The sequence below is a fragment of the Mauremys reevesii genome, linkage group 25 (genome assembly GCF_016161935.1).
Source record: "Mauremys reevesii isolate NIE-2019 linkage group 25, ASM1616193v1, whole genome shotgun sequence".
Taxonomy (NCBI): Eukaryota; Metazoa; Chordata; order Testudines; family Geoemydidae; genus Mauremys; species Mauremys reevesii.
Genome location: NC_052647.1, coordinates 17,043,127 through 17,053,261, shown reverse-complemented (window position 1 = coordinate 17,053,261; position 10,135 = coordinate 17,043,127). Strand labels below are relative to the sequence as shown.

The following is a 10,135-nucleotide window of genomic DNA, read 5'->3' as shown; positions in this document are numbered from 1 at the left end:
TGAGTTCAGTCCTTGAGGGGGCCACTTAGGGATCTTGGGCAAGATCAGTACTTGGTCCTGCTAGTGAAGCCAGGGGGCTGGACTCAATGACCTTTCAGGGTCCCTTCCAGATCTATGAGATAGGTATATCTCTCTATATTATTATTATTAAGGGTTCTTAAGGAGGCAATCCGTAGACAAAACCGTGGGGAGTGAGTTCCCCCCACTTTCAACTTTTATACTCTCCTGATGCCATCATCCCTTTGGCCCAGGCTCTCCCGTTCTACCTTTCCCTTTCCATCACTTTCTTTAAGGGGTATCAAGTTGGGTTCCCAACATAACTAGTCTCTTTTGTAAATCTTGGCCTAGCGTTTGATGTTTTGAGTAGCAGTCTGGGCACGTTTGCTGAGAACAGTCATGGCTCAGTGGTAACGGATAACTCTGCTGATCCTGAATGGGGTCGCTCAGTCGGCGAAGTTGTTTTCATTAGATTTTGGGGCTGTATTCAATATTTTATATTAGTCCAGAAGAAGAGTGGAAAATACTAATGAACACCATATATCTTAATATTGTAATTTTTACCTGTTTATTATAGAATATGCCAACTGCACCCATCAGTGAAAGGGCAGCTCTGGGGTTGCTATTTATTTTAAATCCATTTCTGTCATGTTGCTGATTCACTTGGTGCAGTATCTCGGTCAAAACTGGGAAGAGTAGAGAATTCTTCATTCTAGTTTTTTTTTTTTTTTTTTGAATGAACATAGCTGTTGATAAAACACTTGATCCATGTTAGAGTTCCATAGCTGGGCAGATCATCGTTTTCTGGGGGAGCTAAAATCTTGAGCTAGAAATGATTCTACCAAAGAGAGGTCTATTTTTGTTCTCTGAGGGCCGAAGCTTTAAGCAGCATGGGTCTGATCTGGTGCCTGTTGAAAGCAAGACAAAGCTCCCCAGTGGCTGCAAGGTCAGACCCTATAACCTGTCCTTCGGAGCCCAAAGCTAATCAAAAGACAGAAGGTGTTCAGATTTCTCTGCTTGCTTGCACAGTCCCAGAAGTGGATTTTCATCTTGGCTGGAAGTAGGCTCTGTCAATGCCAGCGGTGTTTAACCTTTGTGTCGGCCCAAGCCTTTTTAAAAATAAAAATTAACAAGTTCATCCGTGACGTACTGCGGCAGCTCGGTGTGGTGTGCTGAAGGTTTGTGTTATATTGAGACTGAAATGGGAGCAGCAGGCCTCTGATGTGGTGGCATTAAGGTTTGTAGAGGGAGAAGGGACCTCGGATCACACTTTCCACCTGTCGCGAAGCGGTTTAAGCTTCGCTGTTTAAGTGTAATTCATAAAGAGTAAAGTAGCTACTTCTGTCTTAAAGCGCTTTCTATTCTGCATACTGCTAGTTTCTAATCCTAGAAATGCAGGGCTGGAAGGGACCTCGAGAGGTCGTCTACTCCAGTCCCTGCCCTGAGGCAGGACCACACATACCTAGACCACCCCTGGCAGGTGTTTATCAAACCTGTTCTGAAAAATTTCCAATAGTAACAGCCCATTATCCTCCTCTAGATTCTGTCCTCTGCGGATCTCAAAGCTCTTAAGAACAGTGAATCTCCTAGTAGGCCTGTGAGGTAGGGAACCTTATATCACAGACCGAGAGTCTGAAGCCCCTAGAGGGGAAGGGACTTGGCCAAAGTGCCAAGGGACAGAGCTGGGAAAAGAACCCAAGAGGCCTGACTCTCAATGTCCTGCTCTGACAGTTAGACTCAGTATTAGGGCCTCTTATTTCTGGTGTCCGCAGTGACTAGATAAGCCTGGCATGTCCAGTATGTTTTTAGAGGGCAAGTGTTGTTTCCTGTATAAACGTCGACAAACAAGCAGTCAGCAAAAAGGAGGAGAGCGGCGTTGAAAAGCCCCTAACTACTTTAATTTTAGACCCTAGATGATTTATTGTGACCCCTTCGCTGGCAGGTGCTATGGGGCCTGCGTACTTTGGACTTTGCCGTACGTTGCCGGCATAGAGCACACCGCAGCAGGGGGCACCATGTAAGTGCCTGCCGTTAATGTTTGGAGTTGGCAGACGCTGCGGTCTTCACTTTTCCCATCAGTGTTTCTTGCTCTGACGAGGAGGGAAGGGGGAGGGAGTTACTCTAGTTTGGCCTTTGGACGCTTTCTGCTTTAAAATAAAATACAACCGCATCACCAAAGAGTTGACGCTGTGGCAGCAAACTGGCAGACTCTGAAGTGCCAAGCGCTTGTTTCCAGCAAGCGACGTGGGGTGGTGACTCCTGGCTGCCTTTCTGGCGCCTGACTGCGGGATGCTGATGAACTGCAGAGCCTTCTGGGAGGTATGTCTGTAACCTCTTATTACGTGTGTGTTGTAGTGGCGCTTAGGAGCCCTAGGCAGAGGCCAGGATCCCGTTGCGCCAGGCGCTGTACAAATACAGAACAAAACAAGGGTCCCTGCCTCAAAGAACTTACAGTCGAAGTAGAGATTTTGCTGGGCCCTTTTCAGAGTGTCTGGCAGCCGTCTGTTTCAGCAGTGCGTTATTAGAGTGAGCTTTTCCTTTAATAGCTGGAGTCTAATGAAGAGCCAAGCAGCCCCCCTGGACGTGACTTGGAAGAGCCCTACTTGCATTTCCTGCTCCGTGCGGTAGCCCTCTTGTGAATTGGGTCCGGTTACCAGTCAGGTGAGAGGAGCAACGACCTCTGTGGGTGTCTTCACTTCCGTGCCAAAAGGCCATCTATTTTAGGTGTCTGTTTACTGCATGTGATGAAAGGTAAGAGAACTGTTTTTGCGTATAACTTTGGTGTAGCAAGAGTTCCATGGGAGTCAGGCAGGTTAACCCAGTTGTAGTGACTGGACCAGTTGATTCTTTCTTTGAGAAACCTGCCACGTGACTTCCCAGTATATGGCCAGTGTCCATAAGGAACCCAAATAAACGTGATTATCAGTGTACCTTTACTTTGTGTGACATGTGAAAACACTGGAAGAAGAGCTGCTGATACAGTCTTGCTCCGTAATTTAACACCAGGTTATTAAAATGTCCTGAACGCTGCCGTTTTCCCTACACGCTTTGGCATGCAAGCATTTTTTGTCAAAGACTTGGCCATTGTAGGCTCTTGAAGTGAGTATTGTAATTAGGATCATTAGCATCTGTATCAATTGATAATCTAGCGTATATCTTGATTATTTTTCTCTTTCTGGATGACTGCTTTATGTTGCCAGGCAGCTAATTTCTGAGTGATTTTAAAGGTGCAGATATTAAAATGAATTGCATGCCTTCCAACTCTTTCCATTACCTTGCTAAATTTAGACTAACTAGTGCTGCTGCAGAATTGAGATCTCTGGGGATTTTAATAAGAGTCAAGGCAGATAATATCCAGGCTCCTGGAGCAGCAGAGAAGAAAAGTAGCCTCAAATTAGCTTTTTGCATCTGTCATCACAGTTACTTTATTAAACCCAGGTCCTACGGAAAGTCAGAGCAACATGCCTGCTCATTCACAAAGCTGATAATGCAAACCTCATGATAGCTGTGTCTTCGGGACAGATTGGATTAATGATCCAGCCTGATTTCCCTCTCCTAAATCATGTCCTGTCAAAATTCCTCAGCATCCCAGGCTTTCTGTCTGCTCACCCCCAAGTTCCTGAGCTCAGAGCGTCTCCTTGCTCTGCTTTCAGATCTCTGGGGGATGCTGTGTGGCTGCTCAGCAGATGAGTTTTGCACTTGGCAGCTTGTTTGATTAGAACAGTTGAGTTTTCCGCCTTTGCCGTGTCTTGCTGCTGTCTGCTGCGTGTCTTTAAGTCAAAGTGGTGTTTGGTACAGTTTAGAGAGGGGAACAGGAGCCTGGACACCTGGCTTCCAGTCTTGCCTCTGTCAATGATTTGTAGGGTAACTTTGGGCAAGTCGCCTCACCTGTCTCTTCAGTTATGCAATCTGAGCTATGAGTGTAATAAAATGTTCCTCCTTCACAAGGGAGTTTGGAGGCTTAATGTTTGCATAGGAGCTTTGAGATCCTCCTGTGAAAGGTGCTATAAAAGTGCTATGTATCTTGTTATTTGAGCTACTTTGCATGTATTAAACTCAACTAACATTTAATTTTAAAGGGTAAAACTTTTAACAGGGACTTAGGACCAGATTTACAAGGTATTTAGGGGTCTAAAGATGTAGCTAGGCACTTAGTGGGAGTTTCAGAAATGCCTGGGCACCTAATTCCCCCTGAAATCAATGGGATTTGAGTGCTTGGACAATCCTACTAGGCGCCGATCTGCATCTTTAGGCGCCTGGGGCCACAGTTATTAGGGTGTTTAAGTCCCTTGTGAAAATGGGACTTGGCATTTTTGAAAACTTTAGCCAAAATGGCCCAATTTTTATTTTAAATCCTGAAAAAAAATGTGGCTGTTGCTGGGTTACGGCTCCAGATCTGTACCTGGCACTTTACAAACTGCAGGTTGAAAGATCCCTGACTCTGAGTGAGACCAGACAAACAAGCCCAGGATGAAACTCAGGGCAGCAGGGAAATGAATGGCTAAGAGGAGAAGGATTGGAAAGGATGCGTGTCCCAGGATGAGCAGAGTCCACGCAGCATCCTCTTTGACCTCATTACTTGGCTTGTGAGAAGGTGTCTCCCGTTGACTCCCGGGAATAGCCAATTGGCTGCAGTTATCCCTGGAAATGAAACAATGGCCAAAACCGGTGTTCAACTGGAGAAAATAGATCGAGAGTGAACTTGCCAGTGGCATGTAAAAGAAGCAGTGAGAGATAAAAAGGCATCTTTTAAAAAGTGGAAATCAGATCCTACTGAGGTAAATAGAGAGGAGCACAAACACTGCCAAATTAAGTGTAAAAATGTAATAAGAAAAGCCAAAAAGAAGTTTGAAGAACAGCTAGCGAAAAACTCAAAAGGTAATAACAAAATGTTTAAGTATATCAGAAGCAGGAAGCCTGCTAAACAACCAGTGGGGCCCCTGGGCGATGGAGATACAAAAGGAGCGTTTAAAGGCGATAAAGTCATTGCGGAGAAACTAAATTAATTCTTTGCTTCAGTCTTCACGGCTGAGGATGTTAGGGAGCCCTGGTCTACACTACGCGTTTAAACCGGTTTTAGGAGCGTAAAACCGATTTAACGCCACAACCGTCCACACTAGGAGGCACCTTATATCGATTTTAATGGCTACTTAAACCGGTTTCTGTACTCCTCCCTAACGAGAGGAGTAACGCTAGTATCGGTATTACCATATCGGATTAGGGTTAGTGTGGCCGCTGATCGACGGTATTGGCCTCCGGGCGGTATCCCACAGTGCACCAGTGACCGCTCTGGACAGCAATCTGAACTCGGATGCAGTGGCCAGGTAGACAGGAAAAGCCCCGCGAACTTTTGAATATTTCCTGTTTGCCCAGCGTGGAGCTCTGATCAGCACGGGTGGTGATGCAGTTAAAAATCAAAATAAAGAAAGAGCTCCCGCATGGATGATGCGGACGTGATCGCTGTAAGGGCAGGCAAATCTGTTCTATCAGCGCTCCGGTACAGAAGACGACATTCAAAATCATTTTTTAAATATCTCCAGACAGATGCCATAGCAGGGACTCAGCGCACTGCTGCGTGACAAGCGTAACGGAAAGCCAAAGAATCAAATGGACGCTCATGGACTGGAGGACTCAAGCTATCCCACAGTTCCTGCAGTCTCTGAAAAGCATTTGCATTCTTGGCTGAGCTCCAAATGCTTCTAGGGTCAAAAACAGTGTCCGCGGTGGGTCAGGGCATAGCTCGGCAATTTACGCACCCCCCCCCCACCCCCAGAAGTGAAAGGGAAAACAATCCTCTCTTGACTCTTTTACATGTCACCCTATCTTTACTGAATGCTGCAGATAGACGCGATGGTGCAGCACTCAACACCAACATCCTTGCTCCCCCCACGCTATGGCTGGCTGATGGTACAAAATGACTGGTACCCGTCCTCGTCATCAGCCTATTGGCAAAAGGGGCAGTGCAAAAGGACTGGTAACCATGATGACCAGCATCTGTTAGGTCGATCAAGGGCGCCTGGTCCTAATTTTTCATGGTAGATGGTGCAATATGGCTGATAACCATCATCGTCATAGAAACAGGGGGCTGAGCTCCATCAGCCCCCACCCTTCATGTGTAAAGAAAAGATTCAAGTGCCCCTGAACTAGCAGAGGGATGCTGGGCTCCTCTCCTACACACTCCTTACTGTCCTGTCTGGACTATCATAGCAGCTGGAGGCTGCCTTCCACTCATATCTCACTAACAAATCACTGTGTCTTATTCCTGCATTCTTTATTACTTCATCACACAAGTGGGGGGACAATGCTACGGTAGCCCAGGAAGGCTGAGGGAAGAACGGAATCAACAGGTGGGGTTGTTGCAGGAGCACCCCCTGTGAATAGAATACAGCTCATAATTTCTGCAGGATCTGACACAGAGCAGCTGTGCTCTTTGGTTCTATGATACAGTGGTTCTCTAGTACACTTGCCCATATTCTAGGCAGGACTAGGGGACTTGCCCATATTCTAGGCAGGACTGATTCTATTTTTAGATACCAAAAAGGAGGGATTGACTCAGGGAGTCATTCCCAATTTTGGCTTTTGCGCCCCTGGCTAAGAGCAGCCAGGGGCACTTATGACAGCAGCAAATGGAACAGTGCAAAAGGACTGATAGCCACAATCATCTTATTACCAATTTATGGTATGGTAGATGGTGCAATATGGCTGATAACCATCCCTGCTATCATGCAAAAGCAAAAGCATGCTGCTGTGTAGCGCTGCTGAATCGCCTCTGTGAGCGGCATCTAGTACACATACGGTGACAGTCACAAAAGGCTAAACAGGCTCCATGATTGCCATGCTATGGCATCTTCCAGGGCAATCCAGGGAAAAAAGGCATGAAATGCTTGTCTGCCGTTGCTTTCCCAGCGGAAGGAGTGACTGACGACATTTACCCAGAACCACCCGCGACAATGAATTTCTCAACCCGGAAATTCAAAGGGGCGGGGGAGGCGGGGTAGGCTGCGGGAACTATGGGATAGCTACGGAGTAGCTACCCACAGTGCAATGCTCCAGAAATCGACGCTAGCCTCGGACCGTGGATGCACACCACCGATTTAATGTGTTTAGTGTGGCCGCGCACACTCGATTTTATAAAATCTGTTTTACAAAACCGGTTTATGCAAATTCGGAATAGTCCCGTAGTGTAGACGTACCCGGAGATTCCCAAATCTGAGCTGTCCTTTGTAGGTGACAAATCTGAGGAATTGTCACAGATTGAAGTGTCACTAGAGGAGAGTTTGGAATTAATTGATAAACTTAACAGTAACAAATGGCTGGGACCAGATAATATTCACCCAAGAGTTCTGAAAGAACTCAAATTTGAAATTGCGGAACTATTAACTATGGTTTGTAACCTGTCCTTTAAATTAGCTTCTGTACCCAGTGACTGGAAAATAGCTAATGTAACGCCAATATTTAAAAAGGGCTGTAGAGGTGATCCTGGCAATTACAGACCGGTAAATCTAACGTCAGTACTGGGCAAATTAGTTGAAACAATAGTAAAGAATAAAATTGTCAGAAAGCTAGAAGAACATAAATTGTTGGGCAAAAGTCAACATGGTTTCTGTAAAGGGAAATCCTGTCTTACTAATCTATTAGAGATCTTTGAAGTCAACAAACATGTGGACAAGGGGGATCCAGTGGACACAGTGTACTTAGATTTCCAGAAAGCCTTTGACAAGGTCCCTCACCAAAGGCTCTTATGTAAATTAAGTTGTCATGGAATAAGAGGGAAGATCCTTTCATGGATTGAGAACTGGTTAAAAGACAGGGAACAAAGGGTAGGAATAAATGGTAAATTTTCAGAATGGAGATGGGTAACTAATGGTGTTCCCCAAGGGTCAGTCCTAGGACTAATCCTATTCAACTCATTCATAAATGATCTGGAGAAAGGGGTAAACAGTGAGGTGGCAAAGTTTGCAGACGATACTAAACTGCTCAAGATAGTTAAGACCAAAGCAGACTGAAGAACTTCGGAAAGAGCTCACAAAACTAAGTGATTGGGCAACAGGCTTTAAAAGAGAACTAGATACATTCCTGGAGGTTAAGTCCATTAATGGCTATTAGCCAGGATGGGTAAGGAATGGTGTCCCTAGCCTTTGTCTGTCAGAGGATGGTGATGGACGGCAGGAGAGAGATCACTTGCTCATTACCTGTTAAGTTCACTCCCTCTGGGGCACCTGGCATTGGCCACTGTTGGTAGACAGGATACTGGGCTGGATGGACCTTTGGTCTGACCCGGTACGGCCGTTCTTATACGTTGCACAGTCCGTTCAGCAGTGAATTGGGGCTTGTCTGTTACCCAGCAGCCCCAGCTGTGGGTCAGGACCCTGTGGTGCTAGCTGCTGTATAAACGCAGGATGAAAAGACTGTTTCTGCCCCAAAGGGCTCACAGGATTGTGTACACGGGGAATTTTTTTTTTAATCAGTTATACAAGTATAAACACCCCTATGGACATTCTTATACTGGGGGGCGTGGGTGGGAGGTCATACCTGGAGAACAAGTCTAACATTCCCATGTAGCCAAAGCCTTAGAAAGCTTGTTGTTTTCAGGCAGCTCCTTGAGCGTATTGCTGCTCCGAGGAAGTTCCTGTTTTGTGCAGTGTGGCAAGTAGCGCTCTGAGCCCTATGGATGCTGAAGCCCTCGGCTGAGTCTTGATGGGCGAAGCTGGTTTTAAAGCACTAAAACTTGGAACTGGGGAACCAGCATGAGTCAGAGCGGCCCGTGGAGCAGTGGCTGTTGTGGGGAATAATGATAATACTTTCCTCTTCTCTGGCACCTTTCATTGAAGGATTTGAAAAGGGCTTTTGCAGCATTAATGTACTAATCCTCCTAGCCCCACTGTGATAGGGGAGCATTATCCTGTTCTACAGGTGGATAATCTGAGGCACAGAGAGGGGAAGTGGCTTGCCCAAGGTCACGCAGTGAGGCTGCGGATAGAACCCAAGTGCCCGGCTTCTCCCAGACAGGCTGATGCCCGGCGCCAAGCCGAAGCGTTGCCAGCCTGAAGGAGGTGGCTGCAACTAGAAAAGTTACAACCAAATGTGCCAAAGTGGTCTCTGATTCCAGGAGCCCAGTGTGAGGTGTCCTCGGGGGCCTAATTTTTTCAGAATTGCTGAGCACCCCCAGTTCCCTGGAGTTTGGGGGCGCTCAGCACCTCTGAGAGCCAGCCTTGGGATGTCAGAAGTTGAGAACCCCAAACTAGATGCTGTGGTTGAAACTTTGATTTGAAGGAAGAACTTCATGTCCAGTAAGTGAAATGAAAGCTCAGGTATGGGAGCAAACAATGCATTCTGTAGCAAATCCCTAATTGGCAATTTCCTGCTGTGTTTGGGTGGCAGGGAATTACATTGGTTATATACAGTCGCCATGAAGTGTTGTGCTGGAAAAATGATTAATCTGTCCTTGGTAGGTAGCAGTTTAATAGAGACATGCATAGATTTAGTTTTCTGCCGTAGGGCAGGGGGTGGAATAGACACTTTCCTTCCACCCAGTGTGGCATTTAAAGGGACAATGTTGTGTAGGTTGGATTAGAATGTAGAGTTAAGTGATTATAAAATCTAAGATAAATACAAATGTCTGCATGAACTCTTAAAGTGCCCTGTGAAAAGTTGTTGCTGTTTGGCTGTAACCATTCTTCTCTGGCGATTTCAGCCCAAACATTGTCGCCCTAGTGAAATGAACTATTCAAAGCACTGCTTTAAAGTGGTCTGAAAAAAAACCGTTTCTGAGGGGATGGGGGGGCTATCAGAATCTGGGAGCAGCAGCTTTGGTAACTAGTGCTTAAAGTGTGTTCCTCGGTGACCTGGCTCGATTCTGAATTATGTTTCTCTGAGTGGGTCTGTGGCCACTTCCTCTCACACACTTTAAGCACTAATTAAAAGAGAGGAATTATTTATTTCTGCAGTGTTGTAATGTGCACAGTGCTTATCCGACACAGGCACAATAAAATGGGGCCCTATTCTCGGTTGGTCCCTTAGGCACCATCATAATAAACACGATGGCTATTAATAATGACTAGTCTAGTTTCATTGTCTAAGCCGAGGGAGGTGCAGAAAACAAAACTTGTCCAGTTTCAATGCACTAAGATTATGTTGG

At 46.0% G+C, this 10,135-nt stretch overlaps 1 protein-coding gene across 2 annotated transcripts in view; it reads left to right on the top strand.

Annotated features, from left to right (window-relative positions):
• Window positions 1-2,551: 2,551 nt before the first annotated feature.
• The window catches only part of R3HDM2 (R3H domain containing 2), a 104,431-nt gene continuing 96,847 nt past the window's right edge, over window positions 2,552-10,135 (top strand). Inside the window, exon 1 of one of the 2 annotated variants that reach the window (XM_039514297.1) lies at window positions 2,552-2,658. The gene's annotated coding sequence lies outside the window, so the exon portion shown is untranslated. Of the gene's footprint in view, window positions 2,749-10,135 lie in introns of both variants that reach the window. The other variant, XM_039514296.1, reaches the window with a different exon arrangement.